General features: G+C 45.7%; 1 pseudogene; it reads left to right on the top strand.

The window, feature by feature from the left end:
• Positions 1-10,378: 10,378 nt before the first annotated feature.
• LOC100774667 lies at positions 10,379-11,818 on the top strand (annotated as a pseudogene).
• Positions 11,819-14,266: the final 2,448 nt, after the last annotated feature.

Raw genomic sequence — 14,266 nt, 5'->3', positions numbered from 1 at the left:
GACTGGAGCAGTACCTTCTCCCTGCTCCAGGGCCCACTTTGCTCCAGTTGTAGAATGATGTTTGTGCAGGGACTGTGTGAGTTAAGCCAGGAACAAAGATATTTCTTGGCATTTCATAGTATAAAGGTGGTCCATATATACAACATGAAATAGGACATATATGAGATGCATAGGAGTACAGAAAGAGAGAGGGAGGGAAGGAGAGAGAGAGCGAGATAGAAAGACAGAAAGAATGAGAGAAAGTGGGAAGGAGGGAAGGAGGGAGGGAGGGAGGCAGGGGAAGTCAGGCTATATTAGCAATCAGCAGAGTATCCCAGCCTATGCAAGCATGAAACCCTGCTTGGAGGCTAGTGGGAAAGATGCAATTTACCTTTGGATGGTAAAGCTTGGATTCCTGTTTTAAAGTCTAAGCAGGCTGATTATTTATTGATGTCTCTCTCTCTCTCTCTCTCTCTCTCTCTCTCACACACACACACACACACACACACAGAGAGAGAGAGAGAGAGAGAGAGAGAGAGAGAGAGAGAGAGAGAGAGAGAGAGAGAGCTGTCTGGCTCTTACTGTTTAGAAGATCCTGCATGCCTAAAGGATTTTTTTGAATTAAGTTCTTTCCAGTCCTTTCCCCCTCAGGTGTTAACCAATGAGACTGTACTTGGACAAAAGTTGACTTCCCTTCCCCTACCCTCCTCCTTTATTTTGTGTCATGAAGTAAAATTAAGCACCGGAGCAGAAGCCATCAAACAACTGGCCCGGCATGTATTTTTTATTTACAGAAAGGGTGAGAATAATGCATTGAAGCCAGTCATTTTTTACAGTGTGTGTGCCTCCAAATCCTGTTGGACACAAACATAGGTAATAAAAGGGTGTGTTCTGGGGGTTTGTCCAGTGATCTTGCTGTAGTTGTCTTCAGTGCTGCCCATTTTCTCAATTACATGGAGTTGGGATGGTTTGGCTTCTCTTTTACCTCAGGTGACTCATCTGTAAGGTGGGGTGAGAGTCCCCTCACGGCAGGTCAGGGGCTGAGGTCCTGTCATAACATCCTTACTTCCGTGAGCAAACTTCTTTCCAAACATTGTCCTACAAGTAGCTTTAGCCTAAGCAGCCATGTTGACTCCTTATTTGGACAAGAATTTTTCCTCACTCCATGTCACCTTATTATGGAGGGGAAATGGGAGCCAAAGGCATCCTTGGAAGTGACAAGCTTGGTGAGGCTGATAGAACAGAACTAGAGGCAGGTGAAGCAGTTCCCTGGGGAGGCTTGGTGCCCCTAACCTTGGTGACATGGGGACCTAGTATGAGTGACTTGTTTTGTAATTGTCTCTGTGAACTTTTGCGCAGATGAAGTTCACTGCTCAGAAGGAATTCAGGGTACCACTTTGAAAGTATGTGTTGTTGATAAGCACACCTGGGTGGCATATCTTCATCCCATAGTCTCTGTGCTAGGCTCTTTGGTAGGTCTTGGCATCTGGTTGAACTTTAATTTTCAGTTTCTTAGGAAGCTACTAAATGCTTCTGAGCTCCCATTCCATCATATGAAAAACAGAGATTAGTGGTGGTGATGGAGAGCTGATACTTGAACCATTCTAGGAGTCAAGAAAAGATCCTTTTGATTATTACAAGCCCAGCTTATAATAAACCATAGCCGCAGAAAAGTAAGTCTTCTCAGAAGTTCTTCTATTTGGGATTGCATCAAATGGAGATTTTCGGGTTTAGGGTGGCTATTGTCCAGGTTTCCTAGCTTAGCTTTTGGTCACCACAATTTCCACCTCTAGAATATTCTCCGTCCTTTGCCATCAATCCAGGCATTCCCTCCTTATCTTTGTTTCTTCCTTCCTCCTCTGTTTATTCCCTTACCCTATCTGCCCCCTTCCTTTCTCCCTTTCTCTCTCTTTCCCTTTTCCCCTTCTCTCTTTCTCTCTCTCTTAACTTCCACATTTTCAAAGGAATCAAAAAGTCAGAGTTTATTTCAATTGAGGAAGAACTTATAGATATGTGCTTAGACATGGAAGGAAATTTTAATATTTGATCTTCAGAGTACCTTTGGTGGTACTCATAAACATTTCTTCATAAGCAACCCCCTGGAAGCTCCCAGTTTGTTCCTGTAGACACCACTCCCTGGTTTATTTCTGATGCCGCAGTGGACACCTGGCTGGTTTCCATTATGTCCCTACTATTTGCGGTGTTGACTGACGAGCCTTGCAGATGTTGCTATGCTATTTATTTTCTATCTCCCCATAATCCCTAGAAATGGGATGAAACATCCTAAGAGCCAAGTTCACGATGCTGAATGAATGGACTGTGTGTGCCTGAATGAATAAATGAATGTGTGGTGTAAATGCAAGAGGCTTTGCTAAGAGCCCCTTCCCCCACAGCTCTTGTCATCACCCAGAGTGACCTCAACCTTTCTCACATCTCCTCCCCACTTCTGAACCCTAACAACTCTCTATTTCCCTATCTGTCTGCTTCTACAGCTTGAGCAGTAGTGATATTGTTATTGAAATAGCACAGATGAACCCCAGTCACCTTGTATGGGTGACATTATTAATAGTGGCAGGTTCCTGGTCCTACTTTATGTGCTGGATATGGCTGTTTGGTTACCAAAATGGAAGGTTAATAGGTAGACACCCCCCTGGTCTGACCCCTTTACTGACCTCAAACTCATTCTGAATCTCCTTAAGCCTCATGAGATTAATACCTCTGCTGAGGATGTGTGACTACAGTGAGAAAAATACAACCAATAATTGAATGTGGTGGCTACATCAGAATACTAAACAACACTGGCAATAATGTACATTCCCCAAGGCAGCCATCTGTGTCCTTTCAACACTAGGATTCATATTTGGTGCCTTCCCAGGGAGACACCCGCTGAGGAGCTTCCAGACTTCAAACAAGCTTGCTGGACATGGGGCCGGCTGTGCCAGGCTTCCAGCAAAGGAGCAAATTCTTCCTGACTGTGGCCCACAGATAGAATCTGTGAACACCACGAAAGTAAATGAAGCCAGAGCCTTATTCTCAGAGACTCACTGTCTCACGTGTGCTTAATTTGAGATGTTCCCATGGGATCACAATCCCAGGTCAATAGACCTTAGAAGCAGAAGCCATGGACTGCAGTGGGTAGAATAGAGTTTCATAAAAACACAGCTTTACCACTGACAATGTCAACTCAAACTGACATTTTGAGACTATCCCCCAGCGAGCAAAGTGCCATATGTCTGTGTGTAGAAAGAAAGGGCAGTGGTGGCAAGGTGGATCTGACTTCTGTTGCTATTTGTCTTGTCTGTATCTCTCTCCCCAATCTGACAGCAGGGATAGGTTCCAGATACGGCTCCTAGAACCCATCATGAGGCAAAGGCTGCAGAAGAGGCTTGGTGACTACTCACTTAGCTAATGTCACTCCTAATAATACAAGCTGACACTTACTGAGTGGCCCAGACTCTGCTCGAAGCACGTTAAATACATTATCTGATTTAGGCTTCACCACAGTGTTGGAAGATGGACATTAGTATATCTGTTTAGATGAGGAATTGAGCTTGAGAGAAGTTGCTTTGATTTCAAAGCACAGAGCAAAGATTATGTGTTGTGCCTCTCGGTAACTAGGGGGCTTCATGGCCCTTATCCTTGGACGTAGGTGGAGGCTTCTGGCTGTACTTACAAATGGCTCCAGAGATGCTCTGTGGTTTCTGAGGCTAGATCCCAAGAGACCAGGCACCCATTTTGTTCACTGGAAGCCATGCATTGGAGAACTCTGTCTCACACTGAGCCATGGCACTGCCCTGGGGCTACTTGTTTCAAACACGCTGCTGGAGAGGAGAAACGAGACTGTGGTCACCAACCCTAGGCTTTGAGGCACACAGATCCAAGAACCAAACATGAATAAATTCCTTAGATGAGTCCAGCCCCAGTAGTTAAGGTCTCCTTACCCCCTTTCCACTGTGAGGCTCCAAATACAAAATAGAAGCAAGCCATCTCCACTATACCCTATCTAAATGACTGACTCACAGAGTTCACAGGGGTAATATAGTATTTGTTTTAAGCTGGTGGATCCGGGGGTAATTGCTGTACAACAGTAATAAGCAGAACAGAAGTTAACTTAACTTGCTTAGGGTCACCTAGCTAGCAAGTGGCAAGTGTGGGACTCAAACATAGGTGATTTGACTTCAGAGCTCATGTCCTAGCATTTTGTACTGGGATGTACTGACACATAGTACCTTGATGTAGCTGATCTCAAATCTAGGGAAGAGGAAGCTAAGCTCTGAGGAAATCATGTGTGGTGGGCCTCTGCTGGGTCTATGGAGAGGAAGAATGTAGAGTGTTAGGGGTGGGACATGAGGCTCTGCCTTAAATACAACCCCCTAGGAAAACCTGTACAGGGAGGACAGTGGGTACCAGGAAACACACTATCCTGTGAGCATCCTTAGTAGGTACTCTCTCCGGAAGATGCTCTGTCCTGTGAGCATCCTTTGTAGGTACTGTCCTGGGAAGATGCTCTGTCTTGTGTGCATTTTTGGTGAGCGCTAAGTTCAGATTTGCTGATTTTACTGCCACAGGATGAATTGTGTATAGAGTGGGATAAAGTAAGAAGGCAATGCACTCAGCCAGAACAGCCAAGATGCAGGACATGCTCAGCCACCCCAGTGCATTCCTTGCATACCTGAAGAATAAAGTAAAAGAAAAGCTGATTTCATAGTCAAACCGCCAGCACAGATTGCACAGGGGCTAATGAGCCACACCCACAGCTGAGAAGCTATTGGCAGTTGATGACTGCTGGGAGAAAGGGAGTCAGTATTCTTTGGGTATGTGGGTTGCCCATGCTCCGGTGGATGACCCCACACTAATTGTCCTCAATGGGTTATTAGAAAACAAAAGGGGATAGGAAATTGGGACAGGAATATGTTGGGGGTGGTTCAGGGAGAGTTAAGAGGGGGAGAGTAGAGGGTAGATATGTCCAGAATACATTACACACATGTATGAAATTTTTAGAGAACAAATCAAGAAAATCATTTTAAAAAGCTTGCTTGGGCTTATTCATCTGAGAGCAGGCAGTGGACAGTCATCTGAAGTTTGCCATGTTGTAGAGTTGGTGGCCCATAATTTCACCCCTGAAGAGCCTTTCTGTCACTTCTGGGGGCCTCCATTCTAAAGTGCTATCTACAGAAAGGTCTGGATCTAATTGCCTTCTTGTCTGAGCAGCTAGACCCTACCTTCCCCCAGAACTGCATCTCCATGCCATCTGTGGGAGGATGTTTAGGAAAAGTTGGTTCTTTGCAAATGGATCTCAGGCAGGGAGGGGTGGCCGCAGGAAGGCTGGGCTGGTGTTGGTCCTCCAAGCCAAGACTAATTCTGTAGTCTAGTCACTCCTCAAACATTTAGTGTATCCGGGTGATTGTTCCCTGGTAGGCCAAGCCGGTCTATCTGCTGGGCCTTTTGTCATGTTAACTGCAGCCGATCAATGGATTGAGGTCAGGACTTCTGATGTAGGTGCAAGCTTCGAGGGAAAAAAGTCTCAGAGATTCATTTTTTCTCGTCTGGTAACACTCCGGTCACTTATTTTTTCTCAGTTAGCCTCTGCCGCTCTAAAGTGGATATTGATCAGTGCTTTAATGCAAACCTGTCAAATTAATTTTGCAGACCTGGGATATGACTGGCCTAAAATTGCTTCTGCATCTGTTGTCTGCAGCAAGCCTATGAATTTTAATCACGGCCAGAATGGGTTGGTGGCTCTTTTTGTTAGAAACTTGAATAGGAAAGGTTTAAACTGTAAATGCCAGGGAATGATGCTGTTTTGTTCTTTTCAGAAACTCGTGTGGTGGAGGTCAAAGAAATTATTATGTCGGGTGTAGTCTTGGCAGATGCTGCGGGAGCTTTGTGGCAGGCCATCCATGGGCTGCGCCTCGCCTTGGGAGCAGGGAGCATCTGAGAACACACAGGTGTAGACATGCTGCTCCTTGGAGCATCAGCTCTGGATGCCTGCACAGTTGGTCACTCTGGCTTGCAGTGCCGCCTACAACTTCCTTTTGTGTTTGACTCTTTCTTTCTTTCTTTCTTTCTTTCTTTCTTTCTTTCTTCCTTTCTTTTTTTCTTTCTTTTTTCCTTTTCTTTTTCTTTTGTAGTAGCCAATACATACACGTTTGTTTATTATGGTCATTTTCTTTCTTTTTTTAAAATTAGAAACAAGCTTCTTTACATGTCAATCCCAGTTCCTTCTCCCTCCCCTCCTCCCTATCCCAACCCCTATCTGCTCCCCAGGGAGGGTGAGGCCTTCCATGGGGGAATCTTCAAACTTTGTCATATCATTTGGACCAGGGCCTAGTCCCTTCCCCATGTGTCTAGGATGAGAGAGCATCCCTCTATGTCAAGTGGGCTCCCAAAGTCCATTCCTGTACTAGGGATAAATACTGATCCACTACCAGAGGCCCCGTAGATTGCCCAGACCTCCAAACTGACATCCTCGATCGGAGGGTCTGGAACAGTCCTATGCTGGTTTCCCAGCTATCAGTCTGGGGTCCATGAGCTCCCCTTGTTCAGGTCATCTGTTTCTGTGGGTTTCTCCAGCCTGGTCTTGACCCCTTTGCTCATCACTCCTCTCTCTCTGTGCAATAGCCATACCACTCATGTACAAGATTGCAGTTCTGGCTGGCTCTGCTTCAACTGCTTCATGTACTCTGAGTGAGGTCATGTCTTTTCTGGACTCATGTTAACGCTAAAGAATGGCTGTGTGGGCCATGACTCCTTTGCTACCTAAGCCCAGGCTCCTGCACAGAGGTCTGCTGTCACATGAATGCCTTAGCCTTTGCTTGCTGCTCTCTTGGCCTGACCCTTCTAGCCAATATCCTGAGTTTTGACAAAAAGTACACTCACTCCTTCAGTTCTGGGAATGGAGCCAGGGCAAAAAATTCATTGTCATATACACTTCTAGCCACTGATCCATCACCACTGGAATGTCCTGCTGCTTGTATCTTTCTTTTTTGTTTGTTTGTTTGTTTTTTCTGCACTTGGACCACTGATGCAGATAGGCTCCTTTGCAGGGAAAGATGTTTCCAGTCCCTGGGGGGAGCATGACACACTGTCAAAATCATACAGGGACCCTAGTCAAACCCTCTGAGTGTAGCCTCATGAAATGCAGCCTTGACATGTTCTTGCTACATAGAACCAAGAGACAATGACTCCAAGAGCATTAGGTCTTCACCGCTCTTGGCTATCGTCTGTGTGCAGGGTCTTGACTGTGCTGGCTCTTGTCCCCAGTACTTTAATTCATCACTTCACTTCATCCCAGAAACACTGGTGCTGTTCCCTCTGCATTATCAAGAAGACACTAGGCACAGAGATGGTGAATGAACTGCTCAGCTCACATAGCTCTCACTGGCAAAGTGGCAAGATATGAAAAGACCATTGAGTGCTATTGGTCTCAGTCTCTGCCCTGTGCATCAACACTCTTGATGTGTATTGCCTTAGCTGTGTCTCTCACTACTGCATTCCTACAATTTTTACTTCCTCAGTAAAATACTAGGCTCCTCAAGGGCTTCCCCTTGTATTTCATGAGTGGATGTAGAGAGCCACAGGGTCACAGAGAACAGGCTAGGAAAGTGTTTGGGGACAGTTTTGTTGGGAAATTTCATAAAAAGCAACTTTATAAGAAGAGAGGGGGGATGGGAAGATAGAGACAATGACCCCTCCAGTTGACAATATATTTAGACTCTCCAACTGTGGGGGCCCTCGCTCTGGAAGTCTGGGAAGTAGGCCCTGAGACTAGTTGGGGCACTGGGAGACACTGGACCACCACTCTCATGTCAGAGAGCTGGGATGGGAGGTCATGTGCGAGTCCCGATAGCTCTCATGAAAGCCCACAGATGGCAGTGTTTGGGTTCCTTACCACCTGGCCACTCCTAGTCTTTCAGAGATGTGAGAGAAACAGCAAGAACCTAGAGAAAAGGATTATAGTAGAACCTGTTGGATAAAGGCACACTTGTCCCTCTTCTTGTGACCCCTCATCACTGCCCCATATAACCCTCAGGCCAGTCAGGGTCTCTCACACTCTGTGCTGGGAACAGACAATACAGTGGGATTCAAGGCAACTGAAGTTACATTTTGAACTGTGCAATGCAAGTTTATTAGGAATTACAGACTTAGAGCTGTCATTAAGGAAAGTAAACGGGAGGTAGAGGTGAGAGGGGTTGAAAGAGGATGAAATCATGTTGTATTCACATCTCACCAATAAAGTAGGAATTCCTGAATACCTATGAGAGTCACCAAGTGTAAACAACAGATTGTACATACCCACCAAACATACATAGATTATACATACACACAACCCTACAGCCCTATCAATGCCTTCTTTTGGGTGGAGCAGTACTAGAAGACACTCATTTACTTTAGGTTAATGAGTCCCTCACTCCTGTCCCTGTGCAAAGCACAGCCTTCCCCATTGAAGACCTCCACGAATGCCCTGAATTCTTCATGGCTAAGTAAACAAGAGCTGGTTTGTCATCAAGGGCCACTCACCAAGAACGTGAGTTCTGTGTGGTTACATGGATAAAAATAAGCCCTTAAGGACAGTGAGTGTAGGGGCTCAGTCACCCCTGTGACTCTTTCCATTTCCTGGCGGTGCCTGTTGATGTCATCAGCGCCTTTGTGCACAAGTGGCCGCATATGCTCTCCTGACTCGGAAAGCACCACTCTGTCTCCTAAAGAGAAAGATTTCTCTCTCACATACAGATATTAAATACTGGAGAGCCACCTTGATTGCCTAGATTCCGTTCAGCAATTCTCCATCCCATCCACCCTGCATGTTGGTCTGGTTCCCTTGGATAGGGTCTGTAGCAAGGCAGCTAGACCTAGTCATTACTTCTCACAACTGAGGGAGGGAGTCTCTTGGAAGAGAGGATACGAACAGGAGGGACCAGGGTACAGGTATCCAGGAGACCATTCCAATTGGAGCATCTGGCAAAGATCTGTTGATTATTTGTTGCTATGCTGAGCTTGTCAGTTTAATCTCAGAGGAGTGAATGACCTAGCTGTCTGAATACCACATCCTTATCACTGTCTCTATGCGGGTGTTCTCTGGCTTGTGAGAACATGACCCTCTCCAGAGAGGTCCCTGTCTCCTGCCCCAGCTTCTTCTACTATACTAAGCAGAAAGCCAAATATTTTGTAGGCACTCAATGAATGTACCATGAATGAGTGTCGGTCTCTGTGACTCTATGAATGACTCTGTGAATGAAAGGGAAGGAAATGTGAAGCAATTAGACCCACACATACCCAGAGCTCATCTAACCACACGGCTTCCTGCCCTGGATCATCTGCTAAAAGCCTTGTGCCCATAATGTCAGGTTTGGGCTCCTCAGTCCCTGAGGGGAGGAGCATGGGGTTGCTCTCTGTGGTCTACAGGAAAAGGCACTGGGTTGGAGATCAGAGGGCTGTCCTTCCACTTAATACCTGTGTGGCCTTGGGTAAGCCACTTGACCTGTCTTCCCTCCAGTTTCATCATCCATCAGCTGGGGAAATACTCTCTGTGAATGACCCCACAACATAACCGAGTGAACAGCTGAATCCGGAGGAGCACGGTATGGGAGAAATAAGCAGTTACTAAGAGCTTGAGCCTCCATCAGGGTGCTTACTCATTGCAGAGACATGTGAGGGTTGGTGGTAGGGAAGGTTCAGACCTTCACATGGGGGACCCTATGCTTAGGAAGAAAATCCTCAGCACTGGGATTTGGTCTATTGTGTGCCCAGTTCTAAGCAAAGAAATAAAAGAATGTTAAGAAACGATTCACATGTACAAAGCAATCATATATTTATAAAGGACTCTGTGATGTGTCACATAAAGTTAATCAGTCAGTGGATATTTGTTAAGCACCTATAATGCCATGCGCTGTTGCAGAAATCTGAAGGGAGGATGTGGTCCTTCCTCAAGTGCCACACAAGGAAATGAACAAATGTATGTAGACAAGCAGATCATAAGTGAAGCAGATGGCTTCAGCCTCTGAGAATGGCTGGAAAGACCGCAGAATGGAGCAACACAAGAGCAAGCATCTTTTCTGGCCTAAGAGGCTGAGGTAGGAAGAGCCCAGGAGTGGTGGCATGCAGCTGAAGCCTGGACAAGAAGAAAGGGAATGTGGGCCAGGCAGACAGCCTGGGATGTGTGCCTGGAGCACAGTGAGTAAGGCAAGGTGGGCTTGTGAGCCATGAAGGGGGTTCAAGGCCATGGGAATCTATGGAGGTATAAGCAAGACAGAGGATGCTCCTAGAGCGAGGGTGACCAAGCACACAAACCTCAGTGCTAGCTGTTGCTCAGTCCTGGGACAACACCATGAAAATTCCTGTATTCACCCTGCAACTTTGTCACATGTTTGAAATCATTTCAAAAGAAAAAGTGAAAAAAATGAGGCTGGGCCTGGGGAACTGGCTTAGTGGGCAAGAAAGCTTGCTGTGTAAGCAAGAGGACCAGGGTTTGAATCCCAAGTATCCATGGGAGGAGGAGGAGGAAAAAGAAGAAGAGGAGGAGGAGCAGCCGCCACAGCAGCCAGAAATTGCCATGTGTGTCTGCAACTCCAGCACTAGAGAATGGGAACAGTTGGATGTCTGGAGTTCACTGGCCAGGCAACAGCCAAAAATGGTGAGTTTCAGGTTCAGTGAGACACTCTGGCATGCTCTGGTGTGTGAGCACTGCTTTGCCCCTGGGCTCACACCCAAGGGGGCTCAGGCTTTCTGGTCCAGTGTACTTGGGCCATTCCATGGACTATGGCCAAGAATCTTGTGAGCACAGTGGCTAGTATGTGTATATGTGTGTAAGTGTGTGTGTGTGTGTGTGTGTGTGTGTGTGTGTGTGTGGTATGAGTGTGTGTGAGAGTATGTGGTATGTGTGTGTTTGTGTGAATATGTGGTGCGTGTGTGTGTGAGTGTGTGTGTGTGGTGGTGGTGGTAGTAGTGTGTGTGTGGGGGGGGACTAGCAGTACATAATCACCTTGAAGAGAAAGACCAATATCATCAGGATGATACCAGAATTCCAGAGAAGTTCAGTTCGTATCAACAACCCTACAAGAGTAGAAAATATTATCTGTGGTTTCATTAAAGGAGGAGCTACCAAACTTCAGATGATGATATGACACTAAGTAGGTTTTCCTACAACGGGAAAAAATGCCCAGCATGTTATAACATCACTGACAACCGTTAAGTTTGTTACAGACAGATGCTGAGGAAAGTTACCTTGTGGAGCAGTAGTATGCTACTGAAGTTGATCCTGTTTTCACTGTGGAAGAAAATTTCCACTACATAGTACAGTGGTGTACTAAATCACACCATCTGCCTGTTGGCAAGCCATGCCAAAAGTCAAACTTAAAGAGACTGTGGCAGACTCTGATGTTATGCTCAAGGGAGAATATGAGGATTTTTTGGGTGAACTCCAATAGCACAGGATCCCTGTGTTCATGTTTTCAGCTGGTATCAGCACCCTGGAAGAAGTTATCCATCAACCTGGAGTTTACCACTCAAACGTCCAAGTAGTATCCAACTTCCTGGGGTTAGATGGAAATGGAGTGCTGAAAGGACTTACAGGAGAGCTAATTCATGTCTTTGTCAAACAGTGGTGGTGCCTTCAAGAATACAGACTAGTTCAGCCAACTGAATGACACAGAAATGTCATTGTTCTGAGAGACTTCCAAGGACACTTAAGAATAGTTGGTGGTATAACCAACATCACCCACATCCTGAAGATTGGGTATCAGAATGACACAGTAGATGAGCTTTTAGAAAATACATGGTCTCTTATGATATTGTGTTTGTAAATGATGACTTACTGGAGGCCACCAACTCTATTTTATAAAGGTCATTATAATCAACCATTTGTAAGAATATGTCTCTCTGATGTGGGCAACTGTGAGAAGCCCTGCCCATCTTGTGGAAAGACTCTTATTTCTAACTCATTCTTGCTCTTGGCATTTTCTCCTTCCTGTAACTAAAGGAGCTTCGGGTGTGTTGAACCTAGAAACTGCAAGCCCCTTATTTCCATCTCTAAGCAATTAAAAAAATCTTAAAGCCCCAAATCAGAAAAACAACTGCTTTTCCAAAGTGAATTTCATAGTTGGGTATTCTGCAGATTCTGGGGAGGATTCTATCCGTGAGTGTGTGGAGGTCCATGCAGAAGCAATTCTCCAGGTGGATGCTGTTTCTGAATTTAACAACAGCTGGCTTTGTAATTTGGGTGGTGTTTGATGACACCATCACCTGAAATTATGTTTTGCATGATTATTTTGTTTGGGGAAAAAACACTTGCCAGCTAAGTCTGGAATTTATTATCTGAAAAACTGTTGGTGTCCATCACTAACATTGCAAATACCCTCTAGGAATCACTGATAAGCAACCTGAAATTGAAAAAAAATAAGGTAGAAAAATGATAAAAGAGACACCAGATGTACTCTTCCGGATTCTGCATGCATGAATGTGTATGCACATACCTTCCTAGAGGACAGTTGACTGCAGGTAGAATGCACTGAAGAGGGCTGGTGCTGAGGGTGAAAGGAAGAAAGTGTCTGCCATGGTCTAGGTAATGAGACCAAAGACCATTCTTCGGGATGTCTTGCTCCTTCCTGGAGACTTGCTGGTAAAAATCTGCATCCTTGTACTTTCAGCCTCTAGAAGTTTTCTCCAGGCCTTGCCCATACTCTGTATGTGATAGGACAACAATGGACAAGGGATCCTTTTCTTAGTCAGGGTCACCTCTGCTGTGACAAAACACCATGACCAAAGCAACTTGGGGAGAAAAGAATTTATTTGGCCAACACTTCCATATCACTGTTCGTCATCAAAAGAAATCAGGACAGGAACTCAAACAGGGCAGGAACCTGGAGGCAGGAGTTGATGCAGAGGCCATGGAGGGTGCTGCTTACTGACTTGCTCCCCATGCCTTGCACAGCCTGCTTTTTTACAGAACCCAGGACCACTAGCCCAGGGATAGTACAGTCCACAATGGTCTGGGACCCTCTTCCATTAGTCACTAATTAAGAAAATGCCCTACAGCCAGATGTAATGGAGGCGTGTTTTCGAAATCGAGGTTCCACACTTTCAGATGACTCTAGCTTGTGTCAATTTGACACAAAACCAGCCAGCATAGTCCCCCTCCTGCTTGTATAACTGTCTATGACTGCAGCCTGGAAAGATACTCAATGCTAAGAACTCGTGTGGCTGCACTGGGTTCACACAGGTAATCCAGGATAATCTGTCCATTTTAGATTCTAGGCCTTAACCACAGCTTCTGAGGGCTCTGTGTCTTGTCAGATAGCATGAGCCCAGGTTTCCAAGGATTAAGATGGCCAGATCTTTAGGGTCAGGACTTTGCCTGCAGTGAAGACAGGCTTGTGGACTGAATTTGGGTAGAAAGGAAGGTAACTGAGATAGGTGCCTTATCTTCTCCAGGCCACCAAGTAAAGACAGAGCCATCACTTAGGAGCAAGGTCTGGGAAAGTTGCAAGGGAGAGAAGCTCCAATTCTGTTAGAGATATATCAAGTTTATCATAGTTAGGAAAGCCCCAAACTGGAGCCCAAGATTCTAAAAGAATAGCATCAAAACCAGCCACTCAGAATCCTAGCTGAGATTCGTGAGTCAATAATCAAGCACTGAGCTCCAAAGAGTCACCAGGAGCTGGGGAGACATAGACCTCTATCAGTGATGCTCTGAAGGGAATTAATCCGATGATAGATGGAGAAGTAGCTGGTCAGGCAGGTTGCAGCTAATTCACTAAGCCTAGTGTTGTGGGACATGGGATGTGGACATGCTTGCAAGGCCCAGGGTGGCCACTCTGTGGCCTTAGGGAAGTGTATATGAGGGCACATGGGGGATATATATAGCTGCCATAGTAACACATGCACCATGAGGGTGGTCTCATGAATACGTGATGCAGGTCCAGGAAGAGGAAAAGTGTATGTCAACTGATTGTTCTGTCTGGCTGGGTAGGGCTTAACAAGACCGGATCTTTCCTGACACCTCTGTCACCTGCAGCCGAAAGGACATGTGTGCCCCAAGCACTGGGGATGAGACTGGAGTGGAATGAAGGCAGAAGCATCCTTTCCTCTTTTGGAATTGCCACTCTTAAATCAAACAATTCAATCCAGGTGGGAGAGGACTGGCAGGGGAGGGAGGGGAGAAGAAAGAGAAGCAGACGATAACAAAAAAAATCAATAACGCTGCCCCATAAAATAAATTGAGATTTGTGGAATTCACTTCCACTTGACATCAAAGACGCCGATTTGGTGAATTCATTTAAGGCCAAATTGA

This window comes from Cricetulus griseus, chromosome 2 (genome assembly GCF_003668045.3).
Source record: "Cricetulus griseus strain 17A/GY chromosome 2, alternate assembly CriGri-PICRH-1.0, whole genome shotgun sequence".
Lineage (NCBI taxonomy): Eukaryota > Metazoa > Chordata > Mammalia > Rodentia > Cricetidae > Cricetulus > Cricetulus griseus.
Note: the sequence above shows the minus strand (reverse complement) of the source record. Positions and strands in the feature narration are given on the sequence as shown.